Source organism: Manduca sexta, chromosome 16 (genome assembly GCF_014839805.1).
Source record: "Manduca sexta isolate Smith_Timp_Sample1 chromosome 16, JHU_Msex_v1.0, whole genome shotgun sequence".
Taxonomy (NCBI): Eukaryota; Metazoa; Arthropoda; class Insecta; order Lepidoptera; family Sphingidae; genus Manduca; species Manduca sexta.
The window spans coordinates 5572876-5599484 of NC_051130.1; the positions used below are offsets into that span (position 1 = coordinate 5572876).

The window sequence follows — 26609 nt, forward strand, 5'->3', positions numbered from 1 at the left end:
AATGATTTCTTATGTTTACGCGAATGTTAGACATTGAAATTAAACTAATTTTCCGGATTCTACTCAGGTGTCAGTCCCCCCCGTGACCATGAAGGCTGCAAAGTCTTCGAAACGTCGGGAGTAAAATAAAAAACAAAAAACCGCGATAGAATCCGGAAAATTAGTTTAATTTCAATACATATTATACATCAATTTTATGTATGTATTTGCATTTTTTTTTCTTTATATACCTTTAATTATGCCAAATCTCACACTTCCATATGCGCAATATGCTTAAAAAGGGGTACAAAATGTTTTCTTTATGTATTCATATTATATACCTAGTCTTGCCATAAATATTGTAATAAAGAAAAAAGAAAATTGTTAACTGCAAATAACATTTATTACTTTTACAGTGTGTCAGTTTAATACATAAATATAAAACAATTAAAAATATAAAAAGCTTATTCGAAGTGGTCTCCATTGGCTGCAATACAGTCCTTTAAACGATGAGGCCAGTTATCAATAGAAGCACGCACTCTTTCCATGGGAAAATTCTTCACTGCCAATCGTATAGATTGTTTTAGGGACTCCAAATTATCATGGCGTTTAGAGCAAGCTGTACTCTCTAAAACTGACCACAAATCATAATCCAGCGGATTAAGATCGGGACTAGACGACGGCCAGTCTTCAGCTCTGATGAAGTCCGAAACGTTCGATTCCAACCAAGACTGCGTGGACCGAGCTTTATGACCCGGCGCCGAGTCTTGCTGGAAGGACCATACTTGGTTATTGAACATGGTGATGTTAAGGGGCTTAACTACCTTCTCAAGAATGGTATCTTGATACACTTGTGCCGATGTTTTGATACCTTTTTCACAAAAATATGGCTCAGTCACTCCTTCATAGCTAACACCCCACCAAACCATCACTGAAGTCGGATAATGTCCACGTTGCACTCTGTCGACTAATTGGGAAGCTTCCTTAGAGCTTTGAGCATAAATACGGTCATTTTGTTTGTTAAAATGTTGCTCAATTGTAAAAATTTTCTCATCCGTAAACAAAATTTTTCTGTGACCTCCCTTTGCGTACCGCTTCAGTAGTTGTTTCGATTTTACCACCCTATTCTTCTTTAAATTATCAGTTAAGAAATGGCCAGTGCGTCTCTTATAGGCTGCAAGTCCTAAGTCATCTTTTAAAATACGCGACATGGTTCTAGGTGCTATCTTCATTTCCCGAGATAAAATCTTTTGCTTTCGGACAGGATTTCTTCGAATTCTTTCCCTTACTGCTTTGACCACCTTTTTCGTACGAACACTACGTGGACGGCCAGATCTTTTCTGTCACAAACAGAGGAGGTCTCATTGTACCTATTAATAGCCCGGTACACAAACATTTTACTAATACCAAGTGTATGGAGAGTTTTAAAAATTGCATTTGGCTCCATACCTACTTTGTGTAATGCTATCACAGCGATTCGGTTCTCTTTATCACCCCACACCATTTTAATATCGCAAAATATTTTACAATGTATTGGCGCCAAAATGAGAAAACACAATGAACAATCGTATAAAAATGACAGATTCGAAATTCAAATGTAATATTTTTTTATAATTAAGTGTAACAGTATTTATGGCCAGACTAAGTATAATAAAAACCACAGTCAGTATTCTGATTCGTCTATTTTATTTTTTAACCATGTAATAATATAATACTTTTGTACCTAGCAGTTCAAGCGTCGATAGCCCCCATAAAATTATTTTTACCTTACTACATGAATGAAAATAATATTATCAAATAGACGCATTCAACCCATAATTTTGCAGTAACAATGTCTTCGGCACGCTCGTCGAAAGTCCACATAGCAAATAGATATTTAAACCGAAACAAATAATGGTAATTTAATTAGCTACATCCTTTATTAAATAATTCTTTAAGCTTTAAATACATCGCAAAAAACATTTATTTATTTTTTGAAATCATTAATTAGTAAAATAATCCTCTTTCGCGAAGAGTTCTCGAAATACGTGGGGGCTCTTGTAGAAACTGAATAATCGTCTTACGTTTTCCACTTCACAATGTACAATTTTACGTGGAAAATATGTTTATTTTATATAATCCCAAGAAAAACACGGCAACAATACGTATTTATCGTTAATTCTCATAACAAATAAGCTGTTGTGTTCTTTAGAAAGTGAAAAGTATTGAAGCGCGCTTCATAGACATGTTTCGTTACTCTCACGTCCCCGATATTAGACGCCCGCCACTCACATTGTATGGAAAATCGCCACCTGCGAAGGCTTATAAGTTTGTCCGTTTCCATTTTATGATTACTTCCACCCAATAATTTTGTCTCATTGTGCGAATGTCTGCTTCTTTTTAAATTTTAGGTACGAGCGAAAGAAATATCAATGTTATTTGTTTAGTAGAATATTTACACACAATACGGATCTTATTTTGTTGTATCGACAATGATAAAGTTTCGGAGACATAAACGTTGAGTTTTAATTTGTCTTTGAATACTTCTAGAAATCACAGCAATATTATTAACAAATAAGTCCATGAAATTGTCAATTACAAAAATAAATTTATAAAAATATTGTCGTCCCATAACTAAGGTGGTATGGTAATTTTAAGGTGTCCTTATACCGCTTTATTCTTAAAAACATTGCACTTTAGATTGCATGCAGTTATGATTATGAAGCATTGCTTGTAGTATTCTAGTTTACTGCTATAGTGCTCAGGCCCGAGCGGTGCATTGTTATTTCTTAGTAGAGTGCTGAAATATTGCAGCGGCGTGCTTTCAAAAGGTAACCGTAGCTCCGCGAAAACGATCTCTACTGCGACCACTTTAGAGAAGACAAGAAATGTTCATTTTGAATTTGGATTTTGGCTCAAACCCTTGTGTTATTGTAAAATGAGACGTATTTGGTTGATGATAGGGCCCGTTTTGGGGAATGTGGCGTGCTGTGGAGCAGGTGCGGAGTGCGCTGAAGACGTGGTGTGAATCACGCCTGTTGCACCGCGCCGCATACATCTTGTCTCACTCAGCTTGTCATGCCTTGTTATTCTTTTTATATGTTTAGTATATTACTGCATGTTATTTTAAAGTTTATTTTCGGTATTCTTGCATTTGTATTTTAATTCTGAAGTTATAAAAATAAATATACGCTCGTAATTTATCTTGCAAACGAGGATTCAAGCTAATAAAATATCAGAGCTTAAAATAACAATATACATGTTATACAAATAGCAGATATCACGGTATTACATGCCTTTGACACGTTACCTCTTTGTGTTACCATCTAAAGCACCAACACAGATTACCTGTAATTGACCGTTAGCGGTCAAAACGGTAACATGGTCGCATATTGTGGGCAGTCCATTAAGTTCTCAATGTCACCGTACAATGGCTCACAATGGGCGCGACGGACGCCTGATGCTTCGGTTTCAAGTAACATTATGGGAATAAGGGTTGCCGCACACACATCACCGTCACGCCTCTGTCCTGAGCTCTATAAGAAATCATGCAGTGACGCACAGTGATCAACAATGAAGAACTAGCTAGTAAACATCTATAGCTGGCTCTTCATTTCATTGAGTATATAATTTGTGATCGCCAAAGCAATGCTGTCCAAACTCTAAGTTAGTTCGTATCATCTACATATCATCCTACCGATAGCAGGCTGTTCATACAGGTGCCAAATCTCGAGAAGGCTAAGCATAAGTACTAAGTTATTGATATGTCTGGGTTTCGTGCCTACAGTGTTTAGGCGGTGATTATTCGGTGCCGGATTCATAACATATAAAAAAAAAACTTAAATCACACTTCCTTTTTTATAAACACAAACCTACTTCATTATCATTTTATTTCGCAGAATATGACTACTTTTATTCTGTACTTTATGCAGTTCGCGGACACTTCAACTATCGATTGATGACAACTTTTCCGTGACGCTAGTGAAACAGAATAGGGAGGTACTCCAAGTAACTGCACTCAAGCCGTTTCGGCTGGTAGTTCGGCTTGTTCAAACAACTCGACGGCAGCACCAGTGCGTCAAACATATCAGTTACCGGGGCGGCAACGGCGCGAGCCTTACAGCGCCGTATTTGCGCGAACAAACATAGAGGAAGGGTGAAGTAAAAAATGGAGAAACGTGGCCCGAATAAACACACAGGAGAAATAACGACATCAAACAATAATTGAAATCATAGCCCGCCGCCTCCGTCGTCTCCGCCGCGCCGCCGTTTGGGGAGCGGCTCTAATGCCTCGTTGAGTGTCGCACGCGTGCCGTTCATGTCTATTGTCGCTAACTGCGAACGCATCGTAGTCTCTATTTACAACTTTATATTTTAATACGGCGCAATAACATAAATATTGGATTGTTTCTTATGCCAAACACAAAATTTTTGCATTATTTTTATTATAGTCGCATAGATTTATTTATATTAATAAAATAATTACTGATATTTCTACACAAAAATTTACAACAAATTTCGTTCATAATTATTGATAATAAAATCAAATAACGTACACATAAAAAGAATAACATTTCGTACGCGGTTGTATACACACGTCGTGGCTATTAATCTCGGCAAATCGAATAAAAGGTTAATACAGGCTCGCCAGCGAGGGTGAGGAAAGATTGGCCGCGGACTCAATGAGCGGCCGGGCTCTCGGCAGCGGCGATACCATTATTAGTGAGTTAACTCAATTTGCGGCATATTGTTTGAGAGGAGCTTAATAACAGAGGCGAGAGGTTGAGAGCATCGCCATGACTACCCTTGATCCTAGCCGCGTCTCGCGTAAAATAGTATACTTGCGAGGCAAAGGTTCTGAAAATAACGGTAACACTCATTCATGATGTATAAGGTGAATACTTTAACTTGATAAAGTGCATTTGGCTACTTTAAAAGACAGCTGTTTACATATTTCAAAGATTTCTATAGGCTTGTGACAAATAGCGAGAAAACTTGTTTAAATTTAACATTAACTAATCATACATGCAGATATGTTCAATAAAATAAGTCTATATAAAAGATCCAAAACATAGTAGGTACATGACACTACCCTACTCCGATCCTAACTTTTATTAAATAAAAGTAAACTGTATGTACTGTAACGTTACCAATTATACTTATATACTCTGTTAACGTTACTAATGTCTTTCTAATTAGTCTGTGGTTATAATGTGAATGATTTTCAGGGCAGGCCTTAATCGCCGCAGTACAGCAGAATCAATTTCAGCGTAGTAGGAAGAAATTAAAATCGAAGACGTTTTGGGAAGCTGTAACAAATGCCACCGGGATCTGCAATTAATTTGTCCATTGGGGGTATTTAACGGTACGTTGGCTTATTTACACCGTCGAGTCTTCTTCGCTTGGCCGCAAGAACGACTTACAACAAAATTCAACACATCGGAAAATAGGTGTCATGAAAATTTCAACTTAAACCGACCGTGATAACGTTCACGGAACGGACCACCAGTTTCCGATGCAAATTGTAAACATTTCGCAGTAAATTATTAAAACGAGCTGTCGAACAACCGAAATTAATTGAAAGTATTCACTTAGAATTTGCAACGGGGCCGAAGCGGCTCTTGTAGTTCATTGGTTAGTGGGTCGACGAGTTTCGAGAGCGGACTTGTATCGACGTAACGATGTTTGAAATTGCCCTATTATCGACCTTATGTCTACCCTAGTAGGTACACACTATAGACAAATTGTTTAAAACATTTTATAGGTTATACTAATGGAAGCACTTAAAAGCACTTTAAACATTTTTCATGGATTTTCAGCTGAAAATAATGCGGTAGACATGCCAAAGAGTTCCGAATCTGCGGTATTATTACCTTATGGAACTATAGGTCTTCGTAAAATATTTTATGGCCTTCGCCGGCATACGAGCAAGTGGGTCACCGTATGTCGAGTGATCTCCATCGCCTATAAACGCCCACAATACCAGAATAATGAAGGATGTACTACCGGCCTTAAAGGAAAGGAATAGGGATTAGGTAGGTAGTAACAATATCTAGATTACTTATACAACAAAAATCCGTCATTTCACATTAGTTTTACGTAATCCGGCTTAAATAAAATTAAAACGCATTTTAATTCAAATACAGAGTATAGATTATATATTAATACACTGTAATACAAATATTAATACCAATGAAATCAACAAATTATAACGCCACCAAATAACACGGAGCGTGTCAAATCGCATCAACTTTAATGCGGTGTGAAGAAAAAAGTTGACAAGTCTTTCGTAAAGCGTTCAAGCATTTCGTTAAATAGCATTAGTGGTACAATATTTTATGCAGCGTCGGCTGACAGCGCGCGGGGCGCAGAGTGGCGGGGACAGCGCTGCGGGGTTCCGGATGTCATGGAAAAATTGCTACTTCCGAGCCGGGGCCCGCACAAAAGCGGCTGTCTGCGATTTTATTATCAAGCGTAGTGACCCACACGGCGCTCTGTTACAAGCAGTCTATCAAAATATACGACAGCTCTTTTAGTGGATTGCAGCTGTTATATATCCACTGGTGTCAAGTTGTTTTTTAAGTGTAAGATTGTATGTTTTCTGCTAAGTATACACTCATATATTGCGTGGACGCCTACAAATTATATTACGATATTTTGTTTAGTCAATTTGCTGCGCTTGAAATAATTTTTATATTAAAATATATAGATGCTGAGTTTTCCTAACTTGGGGTTATATTATAGCTATACGTTATAATATTTTAATTATTGTAATCGCAGTATTAAGTCGTGTTAAGTATTATGTATGTTCTGACTTTCCTATCTATTGCTCTGATATGCATAACAGAAAGTTACAAACTCGCAACGCGTAACATCATTCCAGGAAATTAAATGCTCAAATGAATACCACGGAATTACAGAATACTTAGTTATATGTTTATAATAACTCCAAACATGAAATCCGAAACGTGCACGTGTTTTAGACGAACACTGGGCGCAACATACAACCACTCGATGCAATATGAGAAATTAATCGGCTTTGCAGCTTCGATAGTCCGCAGTGAACCTCCGAAATGAGCTTATATCGTGTGTGAGCTGATTCGCCCAGAGGTTCATTTAGCATATATAACACGGAATAATAATATGTCCGTAGTATTCATAAAAGATGCGGCTCAAAAATCTATATTTTTGGAATATTAGCTAGGATCTACTTAACACTCCCATAGATATAATATACTTGTTAACGTAAATTATTAACAAAATTGTGACAAATCATGTCGTGAGGTACATCTTTTACTTGTCACAGGAAACAATTATTTACCTTACCACAATGATTTAGTGTACCATATTCAAAAAATGGCACAACAGTGTTAAGAAGACTACAACGGAGATGTTGATGCTGGTGGTAGGATATATTTTATATCCACCCGGATAGCTACCAAGATGTTAAAACCCGCCATAGTCGCCTATGTAAGCGTGTCGCGTACCGAGATTAGCCCGTGTATATCCATTTCCAATAATCTGGCATAATTGTGTCGACTGCCGAGGGGTAAGCATCTCTCGTCAGTCGACCTTCTATTGGACTCCACTCCACTTAACACCAAAGGCATCAATTTTCCGTGCACGTAAGACATCAAATCGCAATTGTTGACACAAAAACTGACCTAAATATTTTTTATTTAGGCACTAAGCTCTCTTTCTCAACGTCATCTAATAAATCCGACCCACCTACACACCGAATGACATTTTCAAACAGGGTCCAGGGCGAACCCGTGCCATAAGACTGCCTCCAGACAGCCAATTGTTTGTCAGTTGATAGCAACGGTTTTCAATTGCAGACGGCTGTCAGTGTGCCAATTTCGCGGCATTCACAACAAATTACGTATTAAAGCGAGTGGAAGGGCAAACAAAACGACGATGTTCGTGACGTGAATTGAGCGTCCTACGTGCAGCGGCAGACTGCGGACGAACCACGCGGATACTGTACAGGTTTGTGCGAACGGCGATACAAACTAACTTTACACAAAATACACAATTATTGTTTGTATAATAAGAGTCGGTATTCTATTAACAGGTACGCGTTATTGTTTAGCCATTAAGGTGAAAATGCTGCGTAACTTATAATAAACCGCAATAGTTATAGATTTCTAGTGGTAATAGATATATGCTTTGATCATAGGTATCTTATGTTGTACAATCAATTGCTTAGAATTGTATTTAAACCCGACAACGTTGGATTTGTGCTATATTATTGAACATTTTTGCCAGGAGCACAGCCAAGTCGCTGCTCTTTTTGGAAAACCTTTTTTAAAACTCGTTTGAAAATGACAAGTCATAACGCCGAGAAACACCGTGGGAAGAACTCTTTGTATGTTCATCTCTTTCCGAATATAAACATGAATAAAATCCGTGGGTACTACATTATCCTACAACAAAACAACTTTTATTATTTTTAGAAGTATTTATGAGAAAATACTATTACCATATTTTTTAAAGGATTAAACATTTCTCTTTTCATATTGGCTTTATTTTTAAACGATATAATTTTCTCATTGCCAAGTAGTCTCAACAAACAAAATATTCCTAGAACTTGTAGACTTAAGCCGCTATAACAAGTTTGTTTTTATTTATCAAAGGCTGGAGATAATTTTAGATAGACAAATGGGTGTTGTTATATTTTATTTAGTATACCTAAAACGACTTAAGTATATTCAAGCAGTAATAGTCGTATCTTTAAGCATTTATAATTGCCTGTAGAAGGATAGCCAGATAATACGCTCTTAACAATCAAAACGATATTGAAGTTGCAACTGAACAGTTTACAAAACATTTGAGTTTATTCTCGCAGACACAATTAGAAAGTTCCGTTGGCTTCAGTGTCTGTATCCGCGCATATTCTGCTATCTGGAGCACGGGAACCTCGCGTAATCCTCCCTAATTAGCGTAACCGATACCGCATCACACTCACTAGGCAACGGCTACGTTCCAAACGTTCATTATCTACTTTAGTAAATTGTACACCTTTAATATACCGTGATGTAAAGGAAAATGAATTTATGTTTTTTCAGCGACCTGTGTACATGTTGTTTTTTGTATGTGTGACCAATAAACAGGGTGTCATCACACTTGTAAAGATATGGGAAAATTGAATAGATTGAATAGCACGGACAACCAGCAATTATCTAAAACATTATGTGAAATTCTTAATGAAGTCTCAAATTTCTGTGTTTCTCATAATTAAACTCTCCAAACATACGCCGAGAATATAACTTATAAAACATATTATATAAAAACTGACTATAAAGTCGGACAGATTAGAGTCGATACTATACCAAACACGAGCACCTACAAAATAACAAGCACAGCGCATTCATACGACAACGTTGACACATGTAGACAAATAAAAAGCATCCGATCGAAATTAAGAGGGGAGTAGCCTATAAGGTCGCATTCAAAACAGCAGACAGCCGGCCGGGCTCGGAGACAGCCCGCAACGCGAGCGCGCCTAATCGTGAATGTCTAATTGCGACGCTGAGTAAATAAGTTTTGTGTTTGCCGTCGTCGGTCGGGTCGCGTTCGGCGAAACATTAATCATGATTGAGCTAAGTGGCTTAATACGGGCGGGATAATGGCGAGCAATGATCGCCGGCGGGGGGCGGCGCCGCGGCGTCGCACGGTTGGACGTCGACTGTGACGCGCCGCTAGAGGATACCGAACCGATCTTCATTACACATTGCACGCTTGCATTAGTCACTCACGGTACATACTGTTGTGTATGTATTTAGGAAAAGTTCAATATAGCATATTATGTACTTTTTAGTTCCATTAGTAGATTCGGGTTGTCGCCGTATAATTTAACAGTTGCCACACGGTTATTGTTATACGATTATAATTGAATGCTTTCTAACTTGAAATATTATAGACAAGATGTTTTAAATTTTAGCTAACAGTGTTGATAATAATAAATGTGTCCATACTATCCAAGTCAATCAACCCACGCGGACGGAGTGGCTATCGTAACTACCGTATCCACGTTTAAGATACTGCACTTAATAGTTCTGTGGGTTATCTCACCGCAACGGGTAACTATTATGGCGAGGTCTTTAAGTACAGGAATGAAACCGCCATGGTTTGTAAATGGAAAACACAAACATCGGGCTGAAGAGAGCCGCGGGCGCCGCACTGTTATTGTTTGTACACCGAAACTAAAACCCGCCCGCGCCACTGACGAACCGACGCACCGAACAAACGGGAAACTTTAAAAGAAACCGACAAGATAAATTTGATGCGAAATACGAATACGCTGTGTCGTAATTTTTTTTTGTTTTTAAGTTATAGAGTGTAATTTTTATATTGTGGTATTAAATGAAACCACATACTTCTAGAAAATAACACTTTAAAATGAGTCACTCGAACCGTAAATGTAGAATAAAAAGGTGTAAGTTTCGAACAAAATAAATATTTAAAAAAAAATGATCATTTTGACGCGCCCTAACCCCATTTCTACTACTCTAAGATAACTCGTCGCAATTTGTAAGTTGCAACATAGTTTCAATCAGAAATACTCACGCATACGCCATTTAAAACCTACACTACAAAATTACCAAAAAATCTGAAAAGTAAAACTTTAGTGAAATATTCGTTATTTATAGATGATTTTTATATTGTTAGCAGAGGTAAAGACGAGTATGTGGTTTAATTTATTAACGGAATGTCAAAATGATCCTGTATTTGAACACTATATTTTTTTTTTTATTCTAGCATAGCAATGCTTTACTGAATCGTAAATATTATTTAGTCTAAACTCAAAATGTACCCGGTGTCTACACCAACAAATGACAGTCGCAAAGTTTCGACAGAATTAATTAACGTAAACAAACTAAACATCATCTCTACGCTATGTATTTAGTTCGCTATAAATAGTCACAATATTCCTATAAATACTATAATTATTAATGTAACATTACAAAACCTTTCCAGGTTCCATAGATATGGTTCGGAGCGTAAGTGGCACCGTGGCCGCTACGCGCCGACACGGGGCGCATGCTCTACGCCCAGAGAGCTTTTCCTTGTCACCGGGCATAACACTAAACGATAATATCGATATTGCGATCGACTTCCGCTCCTTAAACGGCAACAATTGTCGTATGTCGAAGTTAATGGTGCCGCCGCTCCCGCCGCACGGCCGAAACGAACCCAGTTTATGCATATTGTGTCAGACGTTCAATGGCGGTGGAAATCATTGTATTATGCCTTGGGCTTTTCTTTGTTTCGTTTTATTATCGTAATTACTTGAATACTAAAAATTATATATTTTCGGCTACACAAACAAAAAAAACTTAATTGACAATTACATAAAATAAAATTAACTGAATAAATTTATATGCCAAAGACTTAATGTAAGGTATGTACAGCATCCTTCTGTGGTAAGCCTGAATTATAATGAAAAGCAGGTTTATATAATTTTTATGTCTATCCAATAAATAAGAAGTATTTTTCTTCATTGGTGTATTACGTAATTGAAAAACCTTTCACAATTATATCTTGCAAAATAACAGGTATTGTTACCGTTTTCAGGTCCACCAAAAAAGTTTATTTGTAGTTACAAAAACAAAGAATGTTGAAACAACGAAACGAAATTTTCATTTATAAAAAAAGAACTTATTACCCAACGAGCGAGCATTCAAAAAGCAGTTGCGGTTGATGTTTAAAAGCCGCGAAAAAACGGTTACAAGGTTTCTTTCCAATTGCGCTTTTGTAAGGATTCACCTTTCAAGTTTGGAGAGTCGTTGGCACAACAATATTAAACGTTTTCAACTGAGCTACCGCCGCGCCACCGTCGATTCACTTGCTTTTCGATATAGAAAAGCAGTTGACAAAATTTTAGAAAGTTATTGGAAACATTTATAAATCCACGCTGAGTGCACTTCCACATTTTATTCCCTTTATTTGTATTCAATACCAACCCTAACACATTACGTTATAGTTTTAAAATTATGTACTTTATTTGATATACTAATATTGGATATTATTATAACTATATTTAATTTCGTCTCTGTCAAATAAAATTACCAATTTATTCACTGGGAATTAAACAACTGGTATGAACAAAAACAATAAAACGTTCATGAAGAGCTTTCAAATGAACTAGTAAAGTAATATTTCTTCATTTATTGATAGCAAGGTATAAAACAAACTCTAAAAATCTTCCTCCGTAATCCGCTCAATAAAATTATTTTCTGCAAGTATCTTGTTACAAAGGCTTATCAGCTTTCCTAGATTTCTTTTATTAATAAACGTAATTGATTAAATCGCAAACAAATACTTTACCAGGATATAAAAGACGATAAAAACATATTGCTGATGTTAGGTCTCTCATAAGTGAGAGTCCACTTGGGTAGGTAACACCGAAATGTCTCCTGCCGCCAATCAGCAATGTGTAGTCACTGTTGTGTTGCGGTTTAAAGAACATTGTAACCAGTGTAACTACTCGACAAAATAAGACTAAATATCTTACGTGTGAGGATGGCGAGCGCAGTGGAATACCAAACAATACTTTGCAATTTAAAGTGTTGAATGGTGTTTTATTGTTTATGGGTGGTCGTATCGCTTATCATCATGCGAACGGCAAGCTCGTCTCGTCGTGAAAAAGAACAAAATAATATTTTAAAAAATAGGTAAAGGTGCAAGTAAGGCACCCAGTTTTCGCCGTGCGTGTTGCATCCCATGATGAGACAGGGGGCGAGCCAATCGCCATATCGGATACATATTCCAGACTTGGTTTGGTCATATCTTAGGAAAAGACGTTCAGTCGAAGCTAGTTTTAAATAAATTAAATACTTGGAGGCAAAAGTATCTAGCAGTGGGTGTAAAACTATCTTATCCTCACAAACATTTCAAGGAAACACCTACTATGATATTACGTATCAGAATTGTTTTATTTTTCTGTTAGCCAATTAGCGAACATAAAATAACGACCCCTACTTAAGTTTCATTGTGTCTAGTGGACAACGTATCATAAACAAAAGTTATTTTTCTCAACGCGGTTTGAAATATTATAATGCCGTGTTTAATTCCGTGCGTCATAATTCTTTTGTTTTTCGAGAAATTGTTTACGTTTACGTTGTTAAAGAACACGACCTTAGTTATAAAATATTATTGAAAGAAAAGGATAAATATTGAGAAATATCGGAATTCATAACAAACATTGTAGCACTTACATTTGTATAAAATGTGTACTGTAACTAGAAATAGATGATTATAGTGATTTCTTAAGTTCTTTCTAAGATCCAGTGGTCGAAATTCGAACGTGGAATTTAATATATTTGTTACAGATATTATACATTTTTTTTTCAGCTCTATATGAACTTTGAATACTAAATCTCGCACTCCTCCGTGCGCTCCTGTTTATGAGCGGTCGTATTGCTTACGGCCAGTCATTCAAAGCAATAAAAAAAACGATAATGAAAAAATAAACTAATTTTATGTTATTATGTATAACCCAATATTCACATCTGACTTATGAGTAATAAATGAACACATATATTTCCAGCTTGTGTGTCACATATAGACCAGCGCTGAAGGTTCCATATAGCTCGATTCCTGCCGACCTCCCTTTCGTAATTGATGTAAAATCTAAATATCATAAGAACAATTCGCAGACCACATTTATGCATATTAGTACCTATAAGTTGTGTCGAGTTTCCTTTCGAAAAATTTTAACCGTCGCCACTGATATAGATCGTGACTTTCTGTCCTCAAAATACGCTTTTCGACGTTTATTCGTGAAATTAATTTTCTTGCAGTATTTCCCTACCATTACTATTTAATAATCTTCTAATAGACAGTATATTTCTACCTTAGTGGTCAGCATCGCATACACATTTCTTCTTTTGCGGAGGGTTTTTAGCGGCGGTGATTATAATTTAACACCAACTGACATACGATACTGTGTTTCAGGCCGGCATAATTGTGTCAACTTAAGGGGAATTACAATCGTCTCACGACATACTCTAGCTGGATCTTATTCGACTAACCAATGCGCGCGTTGGACTCACCGCCGTCCCCATACAAAAATAAATACCCTTTCACACTTTTATGTAACAATCTCGAATAAATTTTCAATTGTTTTGAGCGAACACAACAAACACTTAACTAATATTTTGTAAATGTATTATGTTATATGAAATAAATATTATTCTATTCTTTTAGATTTTAGCACACAACAAAATAACGACAGAAATATTGAGTAATAAATTAATAACATCTTGTTATACGTAGCTCATCGTAGTGCAGTTCCTCCGGTTCACGCCTCGACTCATTCTTTAATTGGAAGTACGTATCTGAATACACGAGCGTCGTCCGCTGATCCGTAAATCCTCGCTTATAAGAAACTATCGCTCTCAGATTTCCTGTCGTTACCAATTACAGTTTCCCGTCGGATGTACTTTTAAATACTATAATTGTTATCTTGGAAGTTTCGTGTGAAATGCTTTATTGGATACTATCAGGAAAATTCTATGAAAATACCTACAACAAACATGTTTATTTTTCTACAAGTCAAGTGTTTATTCTTTGTGAAAGTAGATTTACTCAGAATGAGGATTAGAGTCTGTTATGTAAAAATCATTATATTCTGTTTAAAAATATCTACACAATATTTTGTTTTTATAATTTACGCTCAGAAATAGTAAATTTTAAGCCACCTTTAAGGAAATCAAGTATTTACCAATCGATAATTTTTTTGGTAGCCAAAAGTGTTTTTCATTAAAATAAGTTGCATTGTGTATTCCTTAAGAAACAGACATTAATTAAACCGAATACAGCATAATATAATTAAAACAAAATAAATAACAGAACGAACGACGAAACATAATATCAAAAATAATTTTCAAAAAATCCACTTCATGAATTTTAAAAAGCGTAAAAATCTTCGTAACTCAACAACAAACAGCATCCCAAAACGAAACCAAACAAAATTCGCTTCAAATGGAAGTGAGAGGGGGTGTAGTGAGGCGACGCTGGGGGGCGGCGGCCGTCGGAGTTGTCGGCTCACAATGCTGATTGAAAGCAAATAATGAAATCATAGGGAATGGAGTCCCGGCCGCACCCGCAAATACTGTGAAAAATTGCACTGGAGCTCTCACAACAATGAATGCACAAAATACAATATGAAAACCCGGTCAAATACAAACGGCACCGGGTTTTTGCGTTCCAGCGGGTCACTGTGAAACAATTGATTCGGCGACGCTATAGGCACTCGGGATTGTATCGTGCCAAAATATTTGTCTGAAATGTTAGTAGTTAGACAAGTGATGCAACACTTTGGATACATTTTATGACGATTAAATTCAATTTGTGTGTGGAGAAGTTCATTGGCAAACATTACTGAGTAATATATTGAAGTGTGGTTGTATATCAATAAAAATGTTGATAAAATATGCAAAATCACTCATAAGCATTATATAATAGCTATAAATACTAGTATATCGGTAGATTTTATAACCAGTAGACAAGTATTGGATGAAATATTATTTTTTCCACTAAGTCCAACACCGAACATTAAATCAGCTCAAATGCAAAATATTAAAATTAAATTTTTGTAAGGTTTCATTTCACACGGTATACGTAATTAAAGCAATACTTAATAGTGGCGTGTGTCGACAAAAATCCTTAAGCTGGAAATTTTATTGAATAGTTCTGTGCGTCCGGTATTCATGAAATAATTTATAATACTGAATTGTACTGTATCAGAATTTAAAATACATGTAATAACATAATGTAACAAATGTATAACATAATTTTAAAAACTGAGGCATGTTGTATATCGTGTTATGTTTATCTACTATTTGTAAATAGCAATGAATAAATATCGTCGCACGTTGTCGCTATCGTAGTTAACAATATTAAAATAAAATGGAATGTGTGCATATTACTTAAAATTTCTAAAGCATACCTAAGATGCCACTTTCTTCGAAGGTTTTTGTTGATTATGTTTAGAAATAAACATGGAATAAAAACGCCATCCGAAAAACCTTTGCTCAAGTTGCTTTTTAAAAACAAAATAAAACGCCTCCTGCCTTCGTGTGCGCGCCATCGCTAATAACTAATATACTACGCGAACTCTCCAGTTTTCAGTAGTAACACGGTAAGGCGCTGTGCCCGTCGCCATAAAGAAGCCGGTCAAACACCAGGCGCAAACAGAGGAGCGCCGGCCGCGCCCGTGACGACGACAAACACTACTTGACCGATCATCTTTTACGCAGACCATCGTATTTTATGAAACTTTCAAAGTATATTTATTTTCACTTCATTTTCTATAGATAATGTGGCATTTTTTTAAAACTCTACTCGGTGGAGTAGTTGTACTGCGTGCACGTACACTGAGGTTCGAATACTAGGTTGTGCAAATAGATGTTGGCATTTTCTTCTCAGTATCAGTCCGAGGTTTCATCACATCATGGAACGATCACACAGAAACGAAAAGTAATTGCCGTGGTTGCACTTCTGTCTACTTCTTCGGGAATAAATGTTTGTATACATGTGTATTTTTGTTTAAACTACAACACAAGTGTATTTAGCTATTGTCCGTCCGTTTATTAATAAATGGAAGCGAACACAAATCTGTGAGAAACTCGTATGTCTTAAACATGCGACAACGATGCGCCATAAGTTACAAAAATTAATAGATATTTTACATTCAGTTTATTTTACATTTTTCAAGAAACTCTCCATCCTCTAGTCCCAAATCTCGACACACATTATACATACGCAACGACATAATACAACAAAAATATTCAAACACATTTCAACCGGCTAAACGTATTTTTATCATGATACAAAAACAGTGGGACTACAACGTTCGGCGTATATTTACGAGTATCCGTAAATAATCGATTGTGGAATATCGCCCTTCCGTACCCTAATATCCACAAAAGAGCTATTGAAATTATTGACGGTTGACATATCAATATTTCCGACACCGAAAGTAAACAGGAATGATGTACCTCGTATTTGTATTGAATTGTAGACAGTTTGATATTGTCTTGTTATTGTTTTAATAATATTATGTTGCTATTGCATGCGTGATTAATCGTTGGAAAAATAAACGTGGGGATTTTTTTTTCCCGGAATATGTATATTTTTTTAAATTTGCAGAATAAGTGCAAGATATGTATCGTGATTTTTATGTTTTAATTGTTATTACAACTTTGAATGTTATGCTTTGATTTATTATGGCACAAGTAGCTTATATAAGGTATCTATATCTAGAATCCATGGACCATATATTAATAGATGTAAGTTCAGCTCAAGCAAGCAAGCTCAGTTACGATCTGAAGTGCGATATCAGCTGAGACGCTATCAAATTGGCATCTTAGGATGTCGCTATTTAATAAACAGATATCAACAACATCTCAAATCATATCTTAGGTGACAGCGTACGATTTTGACAACTGAGTTTTGTTTATTAACAAGCTGGGAACAAGCTTTTAAATAAAAACTTAAACTTCATTTACTAAACAGTTCAATACATTAAATGTCTACTTCAGATCCTACTTAGAAGTGAAATCGATATATTAATACAGCCCCGCAAAGCTAGAATACATTCAGTAAAACCAATTCTAAATGAGAAACCAATTTTTTCTCGTCAACACGTACATGTAATCATAATTTCATTATTAACACGGTCATAAACTCATCTTTTAATGCGCATCACTCAATATTCACACGTATGTTCAACGGTTATCTCATAAAACATATGCCAGAGCGAATAAGTTGCCAAACCACTCCACGATTTAGGTGCCACTCCGTCGCCGGCCGATGTAGTCGATTATGAAAATAGCGTGTCAGCGTGCTCTCAAGCGCGACACGCTCCCTCGTCCGCTTGTACGCAATAATGATATACAAATGAACAGCGAGACAGCGTGCCACCGCACTTCACAAAAACACACATCGCACGAGCACGAGCGCAAGTCACTAACAAGTTTACGCTATGCACTACCCACTGTTTATTGTGAAAATGTCAATACTATTTTTGACTAAACACTTCATAATTGTTTACAAATGCCACAATTTTATAACAGGAATTAAATAAATTATAATGAGCATTGTATCATGTAATCATTTGTTGGTAAATATGAATGAAATCTCAGAGCATAAGAGATTGTGGCTCAGAAAATAAGGATTGGAGGAAGTAATTATTTTTAAGCCACCATGAATCCCAGTAGCAGTTACAGATGCTAATATAACACTGCATTTTTGTCATCTTAGGTGGTTTTTAGAATAATGCTACTATCCCAGAAAAGCCAGCATGCTTATATTATGAACATATTCAGCTCTTATTCTAATTAATCAATGGTAGCTGTGATAAACTTGAGGGCTGATTTCAATCATCAGATAAAATTTATTCGTAGAATTAAGTACGACATAAATAACAGGTGTACCTATGTAAGTTGTCAACTTGTCTCACTTAATATTCATTAAGGTTTAAAATTCGTCTAGAGTAGGTTTCTATAGGGTCCGCTTCTATGTGCTAACTTAAAATGGTACACTATCCTACTCGAATTGACAGTAACATGTCAAATACACAAAACATCAAAGTGATAATACATCACTACGAAAAGTATTCCGTCCATATGGCGCAAACGGAAATAACCTTTACAGCCCCACCACGGTTTCGGGGGGCGCGTAATAGTTTACAAGTTCCGGTTCGCGGGGACGAAACTGCCGACATGGGAAATTCTTCAGAGTACCGGGCCCGGTCCCTTGTCATTTGGTAATCATCTTAACAACGTTGTCGTACCTCACTAACAGCGAACTGAATGGCGTATCAAGCGTAATGAGATTTTAATTGAGGACGTGGCTAGACTGATCCGGCCGCAGATACTGTTAACTTCATTAGGCCGGTTGGCTATTAAGTTAGCTAATGTAATTGTCCACTCGAAATATTTCACACGAGTATGTTCGTTTGATAGGCTACAGCCGGCTTTTGAATTTTGCTTGGCGTACACCCACGTCTTATAACTTGTCTTCATAATTATAAAGAATAAATGTACCGGGACCAAATTTAATGAAGTCACTCTTTTCTATTACTTTTCCTAAAAGAAAATTGCATGAGGACGTACATGATCACGTCTTAACTTCCATATTGCCTAAACCGAGAGCTCAAACCAATCATTTGTGATATAATCTGACTAGCAATTTAGAAAGGTCGCGGAATCCAAACGTATCTATGTAAATCCTTTCATTCTATTACAATATTACATCAGAGTAAAATCTATAAAGTTATGTACACGAATTGTTAATTAAAAGCCGATAATCCTGTAATTACCACCAAGCAATATCGAATTCGAGTTAATTACAGGATTCAATGAATCTTTCACAATGATTAGCGTAACTACACTAAGGGATTATTCCTACTGTGCGTAGAGGTGTGTTGCGGAGAGATGGCACTTTCCATCCGCACTACAACTACGACACTATGATATGCTGTAGCAGAGATCATAAAAATAACCGTAATATTTCCATACTTAGTAACGCTGACTTATTCAGCAGATACTAAGCAAAGCAGTTCTGCTTTGAGTAAATATCAAAATTCGTCTTAAAAGTAGTCTGTACATATAAAAGAGAATTTATAATATACGGATGTCGCTAGCTTGCCTAAAATATCAACCATAATGATCAACAATACATTTCTGAGCTTCATTTACAGTAGGAACTGTGTAATTAATATGTATCTAATAAAAAAAAACCTGCCTGTACATATTCGGAGCGGTCAGGTTTTGAGCCAGGAGCGACGGGCATGCAAATGAGAGCGGCGTCAACCGAGGCGCCACAGATCGGCGCCACATCGTCGCTAGAGCGGCGTCTAATCGCTCCTTACGTCATTACCACCATGCAACACGCTCCGTAATAGCAACACGTACTACTAGACAACTAGACGAATTGTTATTTGAATATGTTTCTATTTTTTATGTGGTTGTGATGAACACGTCTGTATTTTTTCTTACTTGATAAACAACTGTTAAGAACTTTTGAAGTTTAAGGATTTTCGAGTAAAACTTAAATCTACATCAATATTATCAATTTTTCTTGACTCGATTTCAGTAATTCCTGAATAAAGCACTTGAAATATATTCTGAGTACACAATTTAATGTATGTGTCATACCGTTATGGGGAAAAATAACAGCTTCATAATAATACAAATTATTCAGATTTCACATTTATAGTTAAAACACTGAAGAGTTAAGCTCATCATAGAGAATTCGAAATTGTTCGACATTGAATGCAGTCTAATTAATAGGCTTCATGAGAGTTATGACTCATTTTGCTTACATGCAGTATCATCAAATAGAAAAAAATGCATTACTCTCTAATAAACGACTAAGCATAACGCTTATCATCAGGCGATCAACGAACAAACTATACGGCATTTCGCGAGTAAATAAAAAATCTACCAATAATTTATTATCTACTACCCATTTTTCTAAGTAGATCAGTAGAAAATTCCGAACTAAAGCTGCCTTGAAGACGTTACTAAGAATTCTTTAGAGAACGGTGGACCCGTTTTGCAAATATTCGCCGCGCCGCGGATCGGTGGTGCGTGATTAACGTTTGCCAACAGACGTCAACGCGCATTCGGCTCACGGTCGGATGGACGCGACCGCAACGTCACGTCACCGGCCTAACGTCCAATGTAAGAGCCTCATCTTTGGAACTGTGCTAGGCGTGATACACATGTACCGGGATACACCTTTGACGAATCACAAATGGACCTACAATAGTGTTATTTTACGATACCTAGTGTTATCATTGCAAATAGATATCAACAAGGCGTCTTTAGCGATTCATAAGACATTTACTTCGTAGATTACGCTCTAAACACTTAACGCACTTCATTATGGGATAGCGAATTTAGTGATACAATCGTATAAATTACACGATACATTTAACAATTATCGTTTTCTGTATATGTTTTAAAAATATTTTTTCCATTACCTACCATCACTAGGGAACTTTGGTTGTTGCTCGGCAATGATTAGCAAGTCGTGTCTAGTAGCAAATGTCACGGCTCACATATGAACACTTCCTTACAAAAACTGCCCATTGCCGGTACTTATATTTTAAATGTCCAAAGAAAATGTTGTGTAAGTTTTTTACTCAACACGTCACTACGACGAACGTTCACGCATAGCTGTACTAATGTTTAAGAGTACGTAAGCATATTAGCGTGAGGTATTCCCGTGGCTGTAATGATTTTTATACTAATACCTGTAACACACAGGATATAAAAGCTTAGTTCACACCCCGAACTATATTTTACCGCTATAGATGGTTAGTATTCAAACATGCCGCAACGGATTTAGAATAAATACGACAGATATTGTACAAATAGCAGATTTACAGGATACTGAAATACAAAACAAGAAGACAACAAATTTTTTTTAACTATCATTGGTCTTGCACCGACATATGTTCGATTTGTTCCCGATAAGACAGTAGGCTCGCTTCCTATTACCCGAGATCTAGATGCTAAAATGGCTGACGGATTCTAGGCGTGCTAACTTTCTGCCTACCCCTGAAAAGGGAAAGAGATGTGATTATGCGTATAATTACAGGTATGTATATGTTATACAATATGTAATATTAAGTTTTCAATGATTAAGTCTCTAAATCGAATTAAGACAGTCCAATTTCACAACCATCACACATTCAAACTAAAAAGAGTTGTTAAATAAATTTTATTGCACGTTAAGTGGGTTAAATTGGTGTATCCATCTATCGGGGACATAAAACTATAACAACAGTAACAAGGCGAAATGTGTGCGAGATGCGTTTACGTATAACTGGAGATGCGACAGTTTACTGCCGCGCCAGGCGCACGTTGTAACCACGGCTTTCATTTATTGCTTATTTTCGAACGTTCTTATTTTTATGCTGACTAAATATTTTTCAATGCTTTAAATGAACGGGGTGAATGATGTTTTTCCGACTAGGGTGTGGGTAAATATTTTTAAAAATGTTTATGCAAATGAGACGATGTGTTTATGGCCTAGCACTTGCTTAGAGCTTCTGCAATGAAAAAGTACCGTTTCCGTGTTAAAATTATCCTCTGTGACTTTTCGATCCATAAACTATATCCATGCATATAATGACGTCGACACGTTGCAAGTAACAGACACGCTTTCTTAATTACAAAATAATATATATATATATATATATATATATATATATATATATATATATATATATATATAATTTATATAACATCACGCATTTATATATATATTTTCACTTTTCTTATTAAGACACTTTTCTTTACTTAATATATATTAAGTAAAGAAAAGTGTCTAACTGCCCCATAACCTACCACTTCAAAATTTTAATTACAATAATTCAAGGGCATAAACATTTGCAAATTTTTATAATAAGGAGATTGATTATATTTGATTTAATGATAACAAGTAAAAAATATTATTATTAAATAAATCAAATCCATATGTAGGTGATTGCAAGATTGGACTTAATGAACATGTATACCTAAAGCCGCTCACAAAAGCCTAAATGATATACTACTGCAAACTGCATACATTTAGTAATAATAAAATTCACTTCAACCACTAATTCCACTCACCCCATCATCATCCAAGGCGCATCTATAAAAACAGTGCACACCAAATGAACTCTCGCATAACCCAATATTAACGGGCACTTCCCCTTATAAAGACGATATTGCTTATAAGAAAACTGACCTCGACCGAGTGAACAAACCTCTAATCGAAGCCGGGGCGGCGCGCCAGGGGCCCAGGGCATAAATCAGACTCCCCTCGCGATGACGCCCGGCGGAGCCTTCAATTTGGCACATCCTTAAAATGACACACGAGACGCGAGCGGCCCCTAACGACTCGGCTCGCGTCAGCTCTCGCGCGCGGTTTATAAATAAAATCGCAACACATATTATTATCTTTATTTAAGCCCATGTGTTGATATTATCACGTCGCAGTTATGCCGGTAAGTTAGAGGCTTTATTTTAAAGGTAGAGGTCATATACACTGTATTTCTATCACTTCAAGAGCCTAAAAGAGGGATAGACATTTTCGTTCATCAAATAATAGAAGACATTCAGTCACTATCGCAGATTGGTGTTATGATAGTTTCAAGTGGGGCGATTTTCCGAGCAATATTCATTCATGACTCAATAAAATGCGTATTCATTCACTCATTAGCATCAGGTAGGAACCAATCTTATGACCGGTAAATTCACACCGTCTTAACTTTCCCACGGACTAGGCCATAGCGATTATCTTTTTTCTATCGCATAAAACGTATAGTAGTGGTACAGGCAATAAAGTTGTTAGTGTTGTAATAATTATTAATGTATGCAACTATTTTTATCTGAAAACTGATGTTAACGTTATTGTAAAAGAGAGAAATATACCTACATAAATACACTACCATCATATTCTTAGGTATCTAGTTGAATATGATATCATCCAAGCTGTGAGATTCTATTCATGAGTTTTACATGTCATTGCACGCGAAAAATCTGGATATGAGGATTTTATTGGGAGCGGAAACGTTTCGAATAACTCTTACGTGAATCTTCGCGTTCGATGAACACTTTCATGAAATCACTTGCATTCGCCAGTAAATTCATTTTACACAGATTTCATGTTTTTCAAATAGCATACTGAAATTTTTCTAACATTCCTAGCTACTTCATAAGTTATATTCGACCGAGTGATATGTATTTACATGTGGAATTTTATGACGTCTTAAAATATAATTGGGATGTATTCTTAGCGTCCTTAAGATTTAGTCACAACGCGAGAGATTATTAAAAAAGCATAAGACATATTCCGATGGTCGATTTTCGACTGTAAATCTCCACGCACGCGGCGCCGATCGTGAGCGGGGCCACAGAGTGAAAGCAATCAGGGCGGCGTCGTAGACAAACTGTCGGGGCGGTCCTTAATTGGCGGTCGCGGAGATTTATGCGGGGAGGCTCTCGTCACGCGGCCGCCGATTCCTCACGACCGCACATCCGACCCGCCACCACACCACGCCGCTCCGATGGTCAACCCTCGGCAAACATCGACCCCAAACTTATTAACACATTAGCAAAGAGCAAAACTGATTTATACACCGACACGTCATTATGTTGCGGCGTTTGCGGGTGATGATGTAACTATAACCACTGGTTGTGGTTGTAATTAACAGTTTAGTTGCGGAAATTGTGACCACATATGATTCTGCCGTACGGATTGGCCGGAGCGACTGGCTTGGTAATGTTGTCTTAGAATTTACAGTCAATAAAACCCTCATAACGCCTACAAATCCGGCTCTGCCCAATTCACATACTGTTCTTCGAAGGTATTCAACGTCCTCAATAAAACTTTGTCTGGTAATGCGTATGTTCATCTTACTGACCATCAAATATCCCACCACTGGTTTCTTTGCCTTCAAGTATGTAAAACTAACTTAAAGATTTATTATCATGTGCACCCTCTAAAACAATTCTTATTAAAACTTCCTGAAATTACAGATATCTTCGGTTTTTAGGGGACAACACACAAAGTAATCTAAGATCATCATTCATTTGGATATAAAGGCAAAATATTTATAACACTTCACAGAAAGATGTGTTAATTGCATTTTATTGTGTTTTTGTATACTTATTTAATTTGTCGTTTATTCACAACTATGTCGTTCTTTACGTGTTAGATTGGTGCCTGCTTATTTCCCGTCATAAACTTAAAATATTTTTTGACCAAACCCTCAGCTAGCCCCCTCAGACGCAACACACTATTAATGTAATCTACATAAATAGCTAAGATATGTGGTACACTCTACACTCACATTCGTATTGAAAAATATGATTAACAAAATAACAAAGCAGATGAAAACTTATAACCAAGTATGGACTATTGGCAATTATTATACATCAAAGTGATATCATCAACATGGCGGAATATTGGATGCTTTTAATATTGCAGAATTTAATTCTGTGACGCGCATAAGACTCACAGAGCGTCTCTTTACATATTCGCGAGCAAAGGAAAAATTGAATTGACAAAGAACTCGGCGAGCGTGTGTCTAGGAAAAGTTTGTTTTTTTTTTTTTTTTTTAATTCGCTATTATGCGAAAATGAAATAGTCTGAACGTGAAAGCACATAAAAAGCTAGAAAAGGGAACAGCAATTTTCATTATATCACAAGCGAGTTGTTAAAGTTTTGAAACATTTATTTGAAGAATGGACAACCTTTGTAGTTAATATGTGAACAGCTTAGAGTTGTTACACACCAACAAAGGTATAAATGGAGATGTTTTAACCATTTTAAAATCGGTTTTTATCTGATAATAATGCTTCATCAACCCATACCAGTTGCAAAACCGGTCAGAGGGAGAACCGTGAGGTTTTTATTCAGAATGTCAATTGTCCATGAAAGTTTACTGTGGCGGTTTTGTAATTTAATGTAAATATAGCATCCAACATTAACATACCTACTAGGTATATAATACATATGTTTTTGCTGAGGCATCTCAACACGTTGGCCAGAATATGTTTTGTAACATATAACAATGTAGACCGCGTATGCTGAAACACTAGCGTGTTTATTCAATTAGTAACCGTTAAGAGAAAAAACAGATTCTGCAGATGAACCACATTTATCCTCCTGAAGACATATGAGTAATATAAAAAAAACGTCATAATTTCCTGCCAGAATTCGTCACAGAATATAAATAATACGTGTCGACACAAACCGAAGGTCTTTTATTTGATGATTCGTGAACCGATACCTTAAAGATACAAGACGGGTTGAGGTCCTCGGCGACGCTGTTGTTTTTACAGGGGGCCAGGATAGGCGGGGTGTCTCGGGGGCTTGGGGTAAGGGGGGGTTAAGAACTAGCCCTCCCCGAGCACAGAGGGGTGAAGCGATGCCGTTTTCAATTTGCTTTATTTGCGCTTGTTTTAATAGCGCTCAGTCCTTATTGCCCGGCTGGACGACCAGCCAAATTGCTTCGTGCTCGGTCGCCTTTTGATTAAGGAGTTGCACGAGAGACTACGGCGACGTAAAAACAATGTATGTGTCAATAAGACACGAACAAACCGCTTATGGTGTTACATCATTCTTTGAAAATACGGGGCAGATATGGTGATGTTGGTAAAGATAAGATACTAACTGATCAGAAGCATAAAGGTAATTTGTGACGTCGTGAGACATCAATTAACGTTAATAAACTGCATTGCACTCTACTTCATACCCCACAATTTTACAATTACAGAGAAAATACTCATAGTGTCATCACTCATTAACTAATCTCTATGGTAAGGCTCGACATATTTAATATTCATATAATTTTTTGCTGTAATTACACATTGGGATTTTTCTACTCTTATCTATTTAAAAAAAATATTACAATTCACACAACGAAACCTAACAATTAGCATAGCGGTAACTTGTAACAGGCGAATACTCAGCTTCGACAACACTCGTGTCAACACACGAGAGCCACAACGTCCGTGCACCAGCTGTCAGCACTCATTGAGCCGCGATAACATTGGATTAATTTAATTGTCACCTCAGCGGGGACACGGACATGTACTATTATCAACGAAGGGATGAGTGCACGGTAAGCCCCTGGATGC

At 36.7% G+C, this 26609-nt stretch overlaps 1 protein-coding gene across 2 annotated transcripts in view; it reads right to left on the minus strand.

The window, feature by feature from the left end:
- Window positions 1-26609, minus strand: part of LOC115443237 (membralin) — a 96629-nt gene that overhangs the window by 18469 nt on the left and 51551 nt on the right. The window lies entirely within an intron of this gene.